The sequence below is a fragment of the Malania oleifera genome, chromosome 11 (genome assembly GCF_029873635.1).
Source record: "Malania oleifera isolate guangnan ecotype guangnan chromosome 11, ASM2987363v1, whole genome shotgun sequence".
Classification (NCBI taxonomy): Eukaryota; Viridiplantae; Streptophyta; class Magnoliopsida; order Santalales; family Ximeniaceae; genus Malania; species Malania oleifera.
In genome coordinates, this window is record NC_080427.1 from 37171277 (window position 1) to 37189162 (window position 17886).

Sequence of the window (17886 nt, forward strand, 5' to 3'; positions counted from 1 at the left end):
AACCAATATGTTTCTTTGCCGAAATGGAAAAAATTGGTGCATCAATCAAATCATATTCACAAATAAAATAAATTACTGCATGATTACAAGTATTATAAAATAAATGAAACTTGTATCATTGCACACAAATTATACAAGCATATTGCAACTTGTTCTGAGAACTCGCATCTAAAAAAATCTTATTCTGATTTAGAGAGTGAGAGAAGAAGAAGCATGCAATGATTCATTTCATTTTGTTATCATACTATATTAATTAATTATCGAAGGAGAGGTGTCAGCGACTTTGCCACAAGCCAATGACTTCCTCGCATCTTTTAGCTTCCATCAAAACTCTTTGTAGTTGAAATCTCAGAAAAATATGACGAGCTCGGATCACTGAATGTCAAAACTTCAATCTTGTGGCAATGAGAATCATTTCTTACTTTCTCACATTCCTTCAACCAACTGCACATGAGCATTAGCTTTGATGTCCTCGGGTTTTATTAGACTTAGATTTGAAAGTTATTATTATTATTATTATATTATTATTATGTAGTATTATTAATTATGAAAATATTTCCTTATTGTTTGAATACCAAACTTGGCGATTCATGTTCTCCCGTTGTCTCATGGTATGAAAATCTTTCTATTTAGGTTATTACCAAAACATTACAAAACCTTTAATGTCGCTAATGTACTCAATTGAAAAAAATTTCCATAGAATATACTTACGAAGAATTACATGGTTCTTCTAAATGTACATAAATTAAAGAAGAGTTTTTTTTGTTATTGCGACAAATATAGTTTTTCAAGCAATTTAAGCTCCTGGCCACAAAATTATACAAAATTTTTTTAAAAAAAATCTACAACATTATCGTGTTCAAACTTTTTGAATTTAAATTTTGGGTAATTAGAAAAAAATTAACGATTGGATTTTGTATTGAATTCACACAACTCCAAGTCCTCAAACATAAAATTCATGCTATGTCCACGTTAGACAACTTAAGTGGTAACAACTTCTTGACTTTGGTGACCGAAAAGTCGGGTTTCGATTCCCCCCTTGAGGCACAGGGCCCTGCTCTTTCCAGATATGGGGCCCTAGGTGAGAGTTAATTAGGGACCTTATATTTTTTTTTAATATATTTTTTTTTCTTTCTTCTTTTTTTAGATCCGAAAGTCATATGTCTCGTTGACCTAATTAATTTCAAGTAACACATTATAAATTGACACATTTATGGAAACAATAAAATAATTTAATAAATCTATAGAAATATTCGATCGAAACATTAACTGATTATTATTATTATTATTAACCAATCGAATGGCGAGTAAGGTTTTAGAGATATGCGGATTTTTTTCCGAGTACAACGCTCTAACCTCAAAGCTTCAAAATCTAAGAAAAAAAAATCAAAGTGGAAAATAATAGACATAATGCACAAACATTGAAATCAAATTAGGGTTGAATGAAAATTACAAAAATAAAAAATCGGAGGTCCGCAGATGTTAACACGGATCGGAGTAAAAAGTCCATAAGAGAGACCGAGATATGAGAGTGAGAGAGGACGATTTTTTTTAGAGACGCTAAGAGAGAGAGAGTGAAGAGATAATAGTACTTAAAAATTAATCCTTTTTAATTTGGAGTCAATGAGTGACTTGAAAAAAAAAAAAAAAAGACTAAACTTACATTTATTTTATATTTTAAATATAATTCATTTATTTGTTAGTTTGGGAAGTCATGATGGAAAGGGGCAATAATAAATAATGTTTTAACCTTATGTAATTTAAAAAATTTGGGATCCAAATAATATATTATATAAAAAAAATTTGGGGGACCCCCAAAATTTTTTGAGGCCCTAGGCGCGCACCTTGCCGCTAAAGGAAGAGCCAGCCCTGTGAGACATTACGTCGTAAATTAACCGGGATGCGCACGGGTGGCGACTTCATCACCCTCCTTTATTTGGTGTCGCACCATAATGTCGCAAAGTGGTGCAATGTATGGCTGGAGGGTTTCCCTGGTTGTCACAAAAGATGACCATGGCTACTCATTAAACATATGTTTAGTGTCCAAATAAATCCAATGTAAATTAGAAATAATATTTCAATTTTTTACTTGTAAATATACTTTTAATGTAGGATCATTGATAATGGTTGGCACACTCTAACTATTTAATTCAACTTGCAATAGATCATTCTTTTTATATTACTTAATAATCTATTAAATCGTAGATAGATGTATGTCGTTTCTTCCGCTTCTTCTCGTTTTGAATACAAATAAGATGTTATTTTATCTTGTAAAAGTCCATTGAATTGAAACACAAATATTTTTGAGCGCTAAATATATTAATACAATCTAATATAGTAACATGGATTAAAATGTAAAATGAAAATAACCATCATAACCAATTTATTACTAATATTATTTTAAAATGCTAAACTTCCTTAATTCAAAATATCTTACTATTACCATAACAGATTTTGCGTAAATAAAAACCCGTATTAATCGTTTAAATTAGAAAAAAAAATTCAAACTTTTTGACCAAAAAAATTATAAAAAAGATTGAATCATACACAGAAACAAATAATCGAACCTTATTTATATATGAGATTCATGGTATTACATGTTTACTGTTCCTACTTTTTCTTTTGTTTTCAGTTTCTTCTCCTCTATTTTATCCATTACACAATTTTTTCCGATTTAACTTTTACCTGAAGTTTATATATAGAAAGGAACGAAAGGATATGAACAAACATGTACCTTGATTTATTCAACGAAAAGTTCAGAAAATGAAGTAAATATATCATATCTATTGACCAAATATATTTGCACAGTGTATATTTGAATTTTTAAAATTTTTAATCATGTGAAACAACTTTCTAACTTAATAATATTGTATATGAAAGAATATATTAAGAATTAATTTTCTTTTTTTTCCTCTTTCACAAACTCTTTCAACCAAACTTTGTCTAGCAAAGTGTAAATAATTTTTTCAATAAAAATCTTGAATCTTATAAGTGATAGATGAAGGGATCCGATCGTATACACTATAATTAATTACACTTATTGTTAAAATTCATGACCTTGATTTTTGATTTTAAAATAATTTAGATTAATAAGGTTTGCAAAATATATATTCAAAGATGAGAACATTTCAATTTTTTAAAAAAAAATAAAATAAACACAAAGTTCAGTTCAACGGGCTATTCATTGAAGTTGTGCGTTTGGGTCAATGGTTTATATCTTCTAACTCCCCGTAGACAACGGTTGTATTAGTTATTTTTATAACATATACAGACCATACCTTGATAGAAGGTTAGAAGGAAAAATACAAATTTAAAATGATTTTTTTTTTTTCTAAATAGAAATTAAAAAACCATTACATTTTTTATAAATTTATGTAAATTCACATCCATACTTAAATTTTTGTTCGAAGATAAGTCTACATTATTTTTTTGAGTCAATACTGAGAACGTTCTGTTTGGAGTCAGTGTTTTAAGAATTGTGTGTTATTTTTGTTGTTTGGCTAGATAAGGTTAAGTGAAGCATTTTCGGGCTTTATTTGCTATCATACACTGGTGGGACAAGGGTATCCATGAATCAAATCGTCAACCAATTTACAGGAGTGTTAATTTCTGTACACATTTGTTAGGACCCTAGAGCATCCAATCAAATTGACACCAAGAAATTTACGTGGTTCGGTCAATAACGACCTACGTCCACGGAAGCACAACACCAAAATTAACTAACTCGCCGGAAAATGTTACAATTCTCTCTTCTCTCTCTCTCTTCTCTCTCTCTCTCACACACAACACACACACCATTTCCTGCCTTCGTCCTCCAGCTCTCTCTGCACTCTCTCTATGCTATACTTGCACTACTGTGCTATATAAAACATCTTCCATAGCCCTCTTTTTATAGGCTTGGAAGTTTAAATGATAATCAATACAAATTGGAAGTTTAAAACTAAGAGATTAATGGAGAATAAAAGCACGCGTTTTCTGACTCAGCCCAACACTTCTCCAGCTGTGTTTCTGGCTCCATCTCTAACACAAACACCTTTTAAATGATGTTGTATGAGAAATAAGGATATGGAGATGATTGAATGTGAATGAAGCGGGCTCGTTACACTAGCCCTACCGAAGGTGTTAGGTAGATGCTTTATTTTACAAAGGGTACCTCAATCAAATAGAAAATTTAAGGAAGGGAATCATAAAATATTGTAGAAATTTGTAGAAAGGGAAAGTTAAGGAGGGAGGTGAACATACGCGATTAGAAGAGGGAAAAAGAAGATAGAGCGGAATAGAATAAGGATATAGGAAAAATAAGATATAGGAAGAGAGGATAGTGACATGGGGTAATTTAGCGTTGGACTAATTGTATATTGATATGTTGGATTGAGTTGGAGGTTCGTTTTACCTAAAAAATTACACATATTTTGTAATGCCCCGAACCCGAAATTAGGGTATGGATGTTATTTAAAATATATCTTTGATACCACCTTGTGACGCCTCGAACCCGCCAAGTGGGGCTTGGGTTCCAAGTGTTCCATTACTTGTATTTGATATTCTCACATCAATTATGTAGTGGAAATAATAACAACTCCTCAATAATATACCAAAGTTTCTACGTATTTATAATCTCAAAAGGTATTCCCCAACATCCAGTATTCACAAATATATATATGTATATCCATCTTAGAAAACTTAAATATAATACGACCCCAAAATATACAACTCAAAAATGTAACCAAAGTTTGTACCCTCTCTCTCTCTCTCTCTCTCTCTCTCTCTCTCTCTCTCTCTCTCTCTCTCTCTCTCTCAAAAATGCTACGCCAAGCCCCGAGCTCACTGAGCTCGATCATGTGGTTCGCCTGAAAATGATAAAATTCCATATTGGGCGACACACATCTTAGTAAGTCGGAATGGATTAACACCAGTGTATGGCTAACATGAGGTTTGTGTACAAATATATAATCACCATTTCTAAAATTATCACAATTATGAAATCATTCTCTGTCTTTACTCGCACACATGCAGAATATTTTACTAACGAGAGTTCCCAATGATTGGGGTGATTACCCGCCCATACAAGTAGCACCCCTCTGCCCTAATACCTTATGCAACCTATGGCTACAACTGAAGCATATCAGAGCACTTACCTTACTCAGTAAGCCATCAGGTGGATAGTTTGTCTTGTATACACACACATTCACACAAATGTTTACTAGCAGAAGTTTCCAAGAATAGGAAAGATTACCCACTCATACAAGTAATTTCCTTCTACCCTAATATGTTATGCAGCCAAGTATGACTAGATCAGATACTAATCAAGGCACTCGCCTTTCTCAGTAAGCCCTCGAGCGGAGTATATACTTCGCCCCAAATAAATATAATATACTATAATATATAATGTAACGACTTGCCCATTTTACCATAATTTTTTTTCTTCACATACATAAATATCATTCTTAATAATAACCCTGATACCAATATAACAAAATCAACCCGAACCCGTGGGTATCAGGGATACACTTATCATACACAACGAACATCTAAGCAACAGAAAATATAAAATACATCCATAACAAACTGTTCCAGAGCTTTACTACATTCCATAACATTTCTGTAAATATAAATATACAATCCTACAGAAGACCAAAAGGAAAAAAACTAGGATCATAATCCAAAAAAAAACCATCTGACCCTAGCTTAGTAACTCACCCTCCTACCGGGGTAGTATGAACTATCTTTATCGACGCGGAACTCAGTCCGCCTGTTTATCTGGATTCCCTGAAACGTTTTGTAAGTTGGGGTGAGACACCTCTCAGTAAAGGAAATAAACTAATATCAGTTGTGTGGCAGTATGAGTATATTCATACTATAATAGATAAACAATAATAATACTTGTCTGGATAAAAAATGGTGATATAATACTGGATAAAACATACATAATCATGATCATGTTAAATCATACTGAATTACAATTATAATAAAATCATCTGCTATAATTGATAGTACTGAAATATTACCCAGGATGGATAGCTAGTTGATGTCATGTATTACCCCCTATGACTAGGTTGTGCAGCCCGAATATGGGACCTAACAATGGTTGGCCGACCACTGCCAAATCAAATGTGTCTGTAAATACGATGGGCCCGACCCACCCTGGTCCAGACTACCAGGCGGACGTCTACAAAACAATACTTAAGTCACATTGACTATCCATCTCCCACACTCTCTGCTGGCAAGTGTGGTAACACTAGTCTGAATTGAATTGTATAGCTACGGCACCGAGCCCTAATACCGATTTAAACTAAACCATGCAGGTTCTAATAACATATAATATGTTTACATATACTGATTTAACATGAAATTAGATTGATAGAATTTTTTTGAATTTTAACATATCATACATAATCACGGCATTGCGCTGAATAACATACATAATTACGACCTTGTGCCGACTATTAATCACAACCTTGTGCCGAGCATATCATAACATACTGAACTGATATTCATACTGTTTATCATAAAAATTATGAAACCATAATTTCCTGTATTATTTATGGTTTTCCTGAAAAACTGTTGTAAACATGCTTTTACAAAAAATCTGACATAACATAATATTCGTAAAATGATACTCATGCCACACAGTTCTAAATAGTATTAAAACTGAATACCTAAGTTGAATATATTTCTATTTAAACATTTTAAAACTATTTTCTTGTTCAACAATCGTATTTCCAAATATTGTGATATAACATACATAAATTACATAAATTTTGTAAATACATGTTGTTATAAAATAATAAATTTTCATAAAAATAATCTGACTTAATTTTTCCCCTTACCTGACTTTCTGAGAAGCCCACAAAACAACCAACCCTATACCTGTAGTGTTCCCAACACAACACCCTGAAATTACATTTTCCCCCAACAAAACTTTAGTATTATCTTACCCTACATATTCTCCTCAATCCAGAAACACCAAAAACCTAATAAAACATAAAATAACTAACTTACCCAAATTTTGGGATGATTCCCAAACTTCCCAAGTCGAATTTCTGCTCCGGCTATGTTGTAGAGAATCTCCCTTGGATCACTATGGTAGCTTCTGATTGTCGAATCGAAGCCAAAAACCTAGGGAGAAATGAGAGAAACTATGAAGAGAGAGAAAGAAATTGATAAAATGAAATTATTTCAACTAAATTGGTTTTGGGGCCATATATAGAGTGTTGTCCACATGGCCTCATCGACGAGACACGTCACCTCATCGACGAGTCAATGAAGGGAGTTCGTCGACGAACATCTTCTCCTCGTCGACAAGCTTCAGGCTATGGAAATAGTCCTCTCTGTGATTTCTCGTTGACGAGACACGCATCCCCATCGACGAGCCCAAGAGCCCTGCTCATCGACGAACACTTCTACACTCGTCGACAAGACCCTGCTCAAACCCCTTTTTTTAAAATTCCTTCTTTCCTCTCCTTTTATTATTTAATTGATATAATTCACAGAGTCTCTACATTCTCCCCTTTTTATAAAAATTTCGTCTTCAAAATATTCTGTCTGTATTGACACCATCCTTTAAAGAAAATGAGCTACTTATTTTATTACTTACACTCACTAATGGCGGAAGAATACCGTGGTTACATTCAGGGTCCTGGGAGATTACAAATACATAAGCTAAAATTCTCCCAAAACTAAATACTATCTACTAGTAAAAGATTATTACATGTACTGATTAACTTGCAAAAGGGACATATCATACTTATTTGCATCTTTTCCTAATTACTACTGAACCACACTGAATAAATGCGGGTATTTCTGTCATATCTGCTTCTCGAGCTTTCATGAAGCTTCATCTACCGCATGATTTCTCCACAAAACTTTTACTAAAGGAATCTTCTTATTGCGTAATTCCTGATCTTTCATGTCCAGAATCTGCACTGGCACCTCCTCATACGCCAAAGTATCCATGAGCTCGATCTGACCAAAACTGATCATATGGGAGGGGTCTGTGACGTATTTCCCCAAGATGGAAACAAGGAATACGTCGTGTATTCTGGACAAAATAGGTGGTAAGGCTAGCCTGTAGAAAACTGACCCCACTCTCTCAAGGATCTCAAACGGGCCAATAAACCTAGGGCTAAGCTTACCATTCTTTCCAAATCTCATAACTCCTTTTAATGGAGCTATTTTCAGAAACACGCGATCTCCCATATCAAATTCCAATTTCCTGCAACGAGTATCAGCGTAACTCTTTTGCCAGCTCTAAGCTGCACTGATCCTGTCTCTGATGAGCCGAACTTTATTATATGCCTGCTGCACTAGCTGTGGCCCCACAACTCACGGCTCACCCATCTGATCCTAGTATAATGGGGAACAACACCTTCTTCCATACAACGCTTCAGAAGGTGTCATCCCTGTAACGACCTGCTTATTTTATCATATAATAAAACATATTTAATAATATAGTCAATCTAAACCCGTGGGTAACGGGAACACAACTGACATTCACAGCAGAAACCTAAGCAGCAGTAAATATAAATCATCATTCTCATAATCACAAAATACATAATACCAGAGTCAACTATAATCTAAAAACATGGTGTTTATATACAAACTCCCAAAAATACAAAAATATTTACACATCTAGGAACCCACAACAAAAATTTCCTGTCCCTAGAACAAAAACTTACCCTCCTAGCGGGGTAGTAACAATCTATCTCAACAACGGCCTCAATCCGTCGGTCTTTTTGGGTTTCCTGAAAATTATTTAAATTTGGGGGTGAGACACTTCTTAGTAAGGGAAAATAAACTAAATATAGTTATGTGGCAACATGAATATTTGATGCTATAATACATATACATTACATTTCATATTTTGGAAAACATTCATAATAACATATCTGAATAGTCATTTCTAATAATTCATACTGATCATGAAATATCTGATATAACTAATAATACTGAAAATTTACCCAGGATGTATAGCAAGCTAATGTCATGTATTACCCCTCATGATGGGTTATGCAGCCCGAAGGCGGGACTCGATAATGGCTGGCCGACCACTGCCGAGTAAAAAATGTCTGTAAGTACGATAGGCCCGCCACACCCTGGTCTGGACTACCAGGTGGACGTCTACAACTTTACACTGAAAGTCACATCGACTATCCATCTCCCACCCCCTTGTGGGCCGGTTAACACAAATCTGAACATAGTATTCTGATTTGTATAGCTACGGTATCGTGCTCCTATAACTGAACTGAACTATCATCCGGGTTATGATAATATACAGTTTAACATAAATAGATTGATAGCATTTTATGTAATAACATAATACATACAGCCTTGTGCCGATTACTTTCATATATGTGGCCTTGCACCAAAATCATACATATACATACGCCCTTGCGCCGAAATCTTACATCATACACGGTCTTGCACCGACTATCAATCACGGCCTTGCGTCGAACATTTCATACATATCATTCTGAATAAATAATTCATTTATCATGTATTTTGAAACATAATGTACTGCGTTATTTCATAATTTCTGAAAACATACTTTCTCATAAAATTGTCATATCATAATACTTCCCACATAAAATAATATTCATGCCACACATTGTTGTATAAAACCATACATTATATTCGAAAATCATAAATTTAGGGCATTTCATACATATATATACATTTTAACACAATAGCAGTATTTTTCTATGCATTTTCTTCATAATATACAAATATAATACATGTTTTCCTGAAAATTAGTTTGCTCATAAATAATAATAATTTGCATAGAAAATAACTGTTTTAGTTTATTCCCTTACCTAATTTTTGAAAAGAAACCCCCTTAAAAGTTCTTTAGTCCAACCCCCGCAAGGTTCCTCGATCAATATCCTAAAAACAACAACTCTCAGAACTAAACTTTAGTATTTCTCTATGAATAACCTTTCCTATAACTATGGGAAGACCAAATTCTGCATAATAAGTCTTACCTTAACCCAGGGATGAATTCCAACTCTGCCCCACCAACGATCCGCTCTGATAGACTTGGAGAGAACTTCCCTAAGAGCGTCGTGGTGGCCTCAGATCGTCAATCCGGTGAACGTCGAAGCCAAAATCAAAGAGAGAAGAGAGATAAACTGTAGAGGAGAGAGAGAGAGAGAGAGAGAGAGAGAGAGAGAGAGAATTTTGCTGATTTTCTGCGTAAAAATCCGAGTTTTGGGCTATTTATACTATGGGCTTCATCGACGAGCCACGTCACCTCGTCGACGAGATCAAGAGGAAATTCGTTGACGAACTCTCCCTTTGTCAATGAAATTCAAAGTTGCCTAAAACATCCTCTCGGTATCTTCTCGTCGATGAAGCACACCTTCGTTGACGAGCCTATACTGCCACGTCGTCGGTGAACAAGTCTACTGCGCCCTTTTTTAATATTCCCATTTTTTCCTTTTCTTTATTATTTAAATATCATTATTCTTTGAGTCATTACAATCTCGATGCTGGCCTAGTAGCTATTATTGTATGCAAACTCCACCAATGGCATATATTGGGTCCAACTACCCCCAAACTCCGACACGCAAGCTCGTAGCATATCTTCAAGAATTTGAATCATCCTCTTAGTCTACCCATCTGTATGAGGATGAAAGAACGTGTTGAAGGATATCTAAGACCCTAGAGCCTCCTATAAGTTCTTTCAAAATCGTGATGTGAAACATGGGTCTCAATCTGATACTATAGACACTGGCATACCATGAGAACGGACTATGTAACGACCCGCTCCTTTTTCGCATATTATTTTTTTTTATATAAATAAATTATCATCATATCATACATTACAGCTCAGCAGGTCACAATCCACCTGGACCCGTGGGCACCAGGGATATAACAAAACATACAGCAGAAGCCTACGCAGCAGAAAGTACAAAATTATATACATCTCATCACAATGTGCATAACACATACCAGAGTCACTACAATTACTATCTCACAGTATATACATCCCAAAAATGAAATCTAGGGACAATCCCCACAAAAACCTAACTGTCCCTACCAAAAACTTACCCTTCCAAAGAGGGCAACCAACTGATCTAGATCAGCGGGGCTTTTCCCGCTCTCCTATCAGGGGCTCCTGAAAAAATGTATAAGATTTAGGGGTGAGACACCTCTCAGTAAGGGAAATAAACTAATACCAGTGTGTGGCAACATGAGTATTCTGTGTTCTACATATACCATACATAACATATTCAATACTGTTTATCAAATCTGGGAAAACATATGCATATCAACACATAGCAGAATATACTGCATTTTCATAAACATATCTCATCTCATACACTAATAATAACATAAAACAATCCTGGTAGGTTAGCTGGCTGTTGTCATGTATTACCCCCACATGACTGGGTTGTGTGGCCCGAAGGCGGGACTTGACAATAGTTGGCCGACCACTGCCAAGTCAAACAGTAGTCTGTAGGTCCGATGGGTCTACCCAGACTGGTCCGTACACCGGGGGCGATAACAGCACACTTCTTGAAAATAACCACATCGACCATCCAATCTCACACCACTCCGTACAGCGGCGTTAACACAGATATCATGAGAAGACCATGGACACATAACAACGGTACCGTGCAAGTGCTAGCCTAGACCAAGCCAACCAGGTTCTGATATCATATACATATACTAAAATCGTGATACATAAATATCTCATATCATTTATTTCGCATCAATCATATCATTTCACATATATACGTGTATCATAAAAATCATATCGGCCCGTACGCCGGTATTACACATTTTAACATAGCACGGCCCGTACGCCGGTAAATCACATAGCACACGCCCGTACGCTGGCAATCCACATAGCCACGGCCCATACGCCGGCAATCACATAGCACAGCCCGTATGCTGGCAAATCACATAGCACAGGCCCATACGCTGGCAAATCTCATCCACATAGCACGGCCCATACGCCGGCAAATCACATATACATATAAAAATATCTCGGCCCGTACGCCGGTTTCCATCATAGAAATTCATATCATCCCCATTCCAAAAAAAAAAACAGTACAAAACATTTTTATACTCATGCCACACTAAACAAATTTTCCTCGTATTCAACATATCATCATTTAAACAGTATTTTCCAAATATAAATCATATATATAAATATATTTATTTTTCCTAAAACCAGATGCTACATATATGTATACATGCATTTTCTTAAACAAAACTAGCTTAGTTTATCCCCTTACCTGATTCCTGAAAAGCCCCTAAGAAAATCTCCCCCGTACCCACAAGGTTCTCAACTTAACACCCTAAAAATGAAAACTCGCAGAATTAAAGTTCAGTATTTTCGTACGTACAACATTTTCTATAACTACCACTAAGTCAAATTCGACTTTAAAAAGTCTTACCTCAACTTAGGGATGATTTCCCACGTTCCCAATCAACACCTTAGAACTGAAAATTTCCAGTATTAAAGTTCAGTATTTTTACGCGTATATCACTTTCTACAACTGTCAAAAATCCAAATATTGAATATAAAACCTTACTTTGGATTTGGGATGAAATCCAATTTCGTTTTCCTGACGATCCGTTCCGGCAAACTTGTAGAGAATTTCGCCAGGAGCGTCGTGGTGGTTTCGGTTTGTCGATCCGGCGTAAAACTAACCTGAAATCGAAGAGAGAGAGAGAGAGTTGTAGGAGAGAGAGAGAGAGAAAGTGAGAGAGAAGAGAGACACGGCCAACAAATCCAAAAATTGGATTTCCTTCCAAAGCTTCTTAAAGAAGCTTGCTAATTTAATAATATATATATATAATAAACCTAAAGTAAAGTAAAGAAGCTTTCATACCTTTTTATATATATATATATTTGTTCCTTATCATACTGTTTATTTTATTTATTAATTTAATTAATTAATTTTATTTTATTATTTTATTATTATTATTATTATATTTTTTTTTTTTCGGGTTACTACAGACTATCTCTTGAACATAAATCTCTACCAGTCTGTCAGTGGAGTAGTTGATTTTAATGGGAAGAAAATGGGCGGTCTTTATTAGATGATCCACGATCACCCAAATTGCATTCTAACCATGTAATGCCGATCAAAGTCCTGAAAAAAAATTCATAGTTATGTGATCTCACTTTCACCCCGAAATGAAAAGTGCCTGCAACTGACCCACTGGTTTCTGGTGCTCAGCCTTAACATATTGGCACATCAAGCATTATGCTATAAACTCAGCAATTTCCCTTTTCATGCTGCTCCACCAGAAAAATTTCTGAAGATCCCTACACATTTTTGTGCTACCGGGATGAACCATGTATAGAGATCTGTGAGCCTCTTCAAAGATGGTCCTCCTGATATCAGCATCTACAGGCACACATAATCTGGTGCGAAACCTCAAACCTCTGTCATCTGAAATACTAAACTCCTTTCCCTGACCACCATATAATCTGACAATTACCTCTAGTAATTTTATGTCCTCTTTCTGAGCAGCTTTAATACTTTTCTGTAATGTAGGCTACACCTGTAACGACCCCGACCCGCAACGTAGGCCTGGAGTGCAACTTTAGTGACGTCAGTGTACCTGATACCTTATTCATCAAATATAAAACACACATATGCAGCGAAAATAAAATATAAAATCCTCAAATTACATTGCCAGAATTCTAATTATCTTTATACACAAATATATCTATTTTCACATAATTACATCCCACAAAACTAAACAAAAATAAAATCTCTATCTACACACTACCTATGTAACGACCCGAATTTAAAATGGAATTTAGATAATTAAGAGGGAGAGAAATAGAAACAGAAACATAAGGAGGCCATAGACTTCGTTGACGAATACAGGGATTCGTCGATGAGAAAATACCGAGAGGGGGGTTTTGAGCCGACTGAATTTCGTCGACGAAATTTGTGAAGAAGTCGTCGACGAATGATGTGGCTCGTCGATGAATCCTCTGGTCTATAAATATGAAAAATCCAATTTTTAACTTATAAAAGAAGCCAACTTTTCTCCCTCTTTCTCCTCTTCGGTTCTCTCTCTCTCTCTCTCTCTCTCTCTCTCTCTCTCTCTCTTCGATTTTGGCCCCGCCAGTTGCCGGATCGAAGATTTGAGGTCACCACAACGCTCCTGGCGAAATTCTCTACGAGTTTTCCAGAGCGGATCATTGGGGAAAGCGAGTTGGAAATCATCCCTAAGTTGAGGTAAGGCTTTTTAAGCCAAATTAGACTTTATGGTAGTTATAGGAAATGATGTATGCATGAAAGTACTGATGTTTAATACTGGAAGTTTTGAGTTTCAGGGTATTGATCAGGAAATCATACGGGGGTTAGGTTAGGAAATTTTAGGGGCTTTCTTAGTAGCCAGGTAAGGGAATAAACTAAAGCAGTAATTTTCCATACAAATTATTATTGATTATGAGTAAATTTATTTTGAGAAAAGCATATAATAGATTTGTTTATTATGAATGAAATGTATTATTGGGAAAATACTGCTATTATGATTAAAATGCATATGTATGTATGATATGCTAGAAATGATGATTGTAGAATATGAAGTATGACTTTAAACGGCACATGTGTGGCATGAACATTATTTTTATGTGAAGTGAATCATGATATAAATGATTTTATGAGCAAAGCATATTTTTAGGTATTTTGAAAAGACAAGTAATGCTATATTGAGTTTAACGAATATATGATAAATGAGTATTTTTAAAATATAAATACCTGAAACAATTTTGGCGCGAGGCCATGTATTTATGTTATCGGCATGAGGCCGTATTTATGTTATTGGCGCGAGGCCATGTATTTATGTTATTGGCGCGAGGCCATGTATTTATGTTATAGGCACGAGACCATATTTATGTTATCGGCACGAGGCCGTATTTATGATTTTGGCGTGAGGCCGTAATGATGTTATATATGATCATGTATTATGTGTTATTACAACCAGGAGGTTAGTTTAGTTCAATTCAAGAGCTCGGTACCGTAGCTATATTGTGGATCAGATATCTACGTCAGATTAGTGCTAACCATCCCACGAGGGGATGGGAGATGGATAGTCGATGTGGCTTTAAGTAGAGTGTGGACATCCACTTGGCAGTCCGGACAAGGGTGTGGCGGGCTCATTGTACTTACAGACATATTTGACTCAGCAGTGGTCGGCTAGCCATTGTCGGGTCCCGCCTTTGGGCTGCACAACCCGTCATGGGGGGTAATACATGACACCAACTAGCTATTCATCCTGGATATATGTTTTCAGTATTATCAGTATAACAGATGTTTTATGTATGATATAACTTACTAGAAAATACGAAAGCATGTGATTTTTCAGTATGATACGATAAACGTTTATGAAATATGAAATGTACTGTATATGTATAATCGCATTAAATGTTCATGTTGCCACACAGTTATATTTAGTTTATTTTCTCTTACTGAGAAGTGTCTCACCTCCAAACTTAATTAATTTTTCAGGAGCCCCTGAGAGACCGGTGGGTCAAGGCCGCCATTGAGCTAGTGAGCTTACCTTGTGAGGAGGGTAAGATTTTGTAATAGGGTCAGAGTTATTTTGTGTTTGACCCTAGAGATGTTTTGATGTATATGAGGATGTATAGAAGTACAGTTTTATAATGTTATAGAAAGCTCTGGTATTATGCTTTATGGATGGATGTTTAGATTTTATGTTTACTGCTGCGTAAAATTTCGCTGTGTTTGACAGGTATCCCTGTTACCCACGGGTTCAGGTTGACCATCTTTATTTATTATGTTATATTTTATTGAGGGTCGCTACAACCTACATAAAATTCACACCACTAGCCCGGCTCCTCTAGCGTGCTAGACCCGATCTATAGGATTCCCTGAAAACACAGTTTGTAAAGTAGGGGTGAGGCACAACTCAATAAGGGAAAGACTAAGTTAATGTCAGTTTGTAGCCAACATGCATTTAGTATACAGAAAATAACTAGTTTACTAAGTAGATAAACACATTTATAAAAACATTCTTATTTTGCACTCACACACACAATTAGCCAAGGATAGGGAAGACTACCTGCCTATATAAGTAGCTTCCCTCTGCTCTAGTACCATTACTGCTATGAGGGCACTCACCTTTCTATGTAAGCCCTCGGAGTTATCTTATTAATTAACCATATTCACATAAATTAACAGATATGCATATAAGACATTCTCTGTGACAAACACGCCATTTACATCCCCATGGCACGGGTTGTGCGGCCCGAAAGCTGGACTAATGTCCTGGTGGATCCACCCAGATAGTAGTCATCTATACTCTCCACTAACATTGTGACGACCTCCTTAATTTCCACATTTTTTTTATATAATCAATATCATAATTCCCAGCTCAGCAGATCATAATACACCTGGACCCATGGGTACCAGGGATAAATCAGAATACAATGCGGAAGCCTAAGCAGCATGAAACATATAATCATGGTATTATAAACCCAAAACATCCATCTCATTACACAAATGTTAGAGTCACTACTTTCACTGTAATCCAATATATACATCCCAAAAATAAAATCTGGGGACATTTTCCACAAAAACCTAACTGTTCCTACAAAACTTACCCTTCGGAAAGGGTGGGTAACTACTCTAGATTAGCGGGGCTTTTCCTGCTCTCCTATCTGGGGCTCTTGAAAAATTTATAAAATTTAAGGGGGAGACACCTCTCAGTAAGGGAAATAAACTAATACTAGTGTATGGCAACATGAGTAAACTGTGTTATACATATCCCATACAGAACATATCCAGTAATTGTTTTATCAAATCTAGGAAAACATATACATATCAAATCATGGCAGAACATATAGCATTTTCATAAGAGTATTTCATCTCATATAATAATAATAATAATATAAAAACATTCCTGGTAGGTTAGCTAGCTGTTGTCATGTATTACCCCCACATGACTGGGTTGTGTGGCCCGAAGGCGGGACTTGACAATGGTTGGCCGACCACTGCCAAGTCAAACATACAGTTTGTAAGTCCGATGGGTTTGCCTGACCTAGTCCGTACACCAGGGGTGATCACACACACTTCTTAATAACCACATCGACCATCCAATCTCACACCACTCCGTACAACAACGTTAACACAAATATCATGATCACGAAAACCATGGACACATAGCAACGGTACCATGCAAGTGCTAGCCTAGACCAAGCCAACCAAGTTCTGATATCATATAACATATACTAAAATTGTGATACATAGATATCTCATATCATTTATTTTCATATTAATCATATCATTTTGCGTATAAATGTGTATCATGAAAATCATCGGCCCGTACGATGGTATTACACATTTTATCATAGCTCGATCAATACGTCGAAAAATCATAGCACAACCCGTACGCTGGCGAATCAAATCATAGTACGGCCCGTACGCCGGCAAACATACCATAACATAGCCCGTACGCTGGAAAATCACATCATAGCACGTCCCGTACGCCGGCAAACATACCATAAAATCTCGACCTATACGCCGATTTTTCCATCATAAAAATCCGTATCATAATCACATTTCTAGAAAACAGTATCTCATAGCCATTTCTACTTATGCCACACTAAACAAGTTTTCCATATTCAACATACGATCATATTCAACAATATTTCCCAAATATAAATCATATATCATATATAAATATATTTATTTTCCAGGAATCAAATGTTATATATATATATATATATATATATATATATATATATACATACATTTTCTCAAAAAGAATTAGCTTAGTTTATCCCCTTACCCGGCCACTGAGAAAGCTCCCAAAATATTCTAGTCTAACTTCCGTAAGATTTCCTGACCAATACCCTGAACATGAAAACTCCCAATATTAAACTTTAGTATT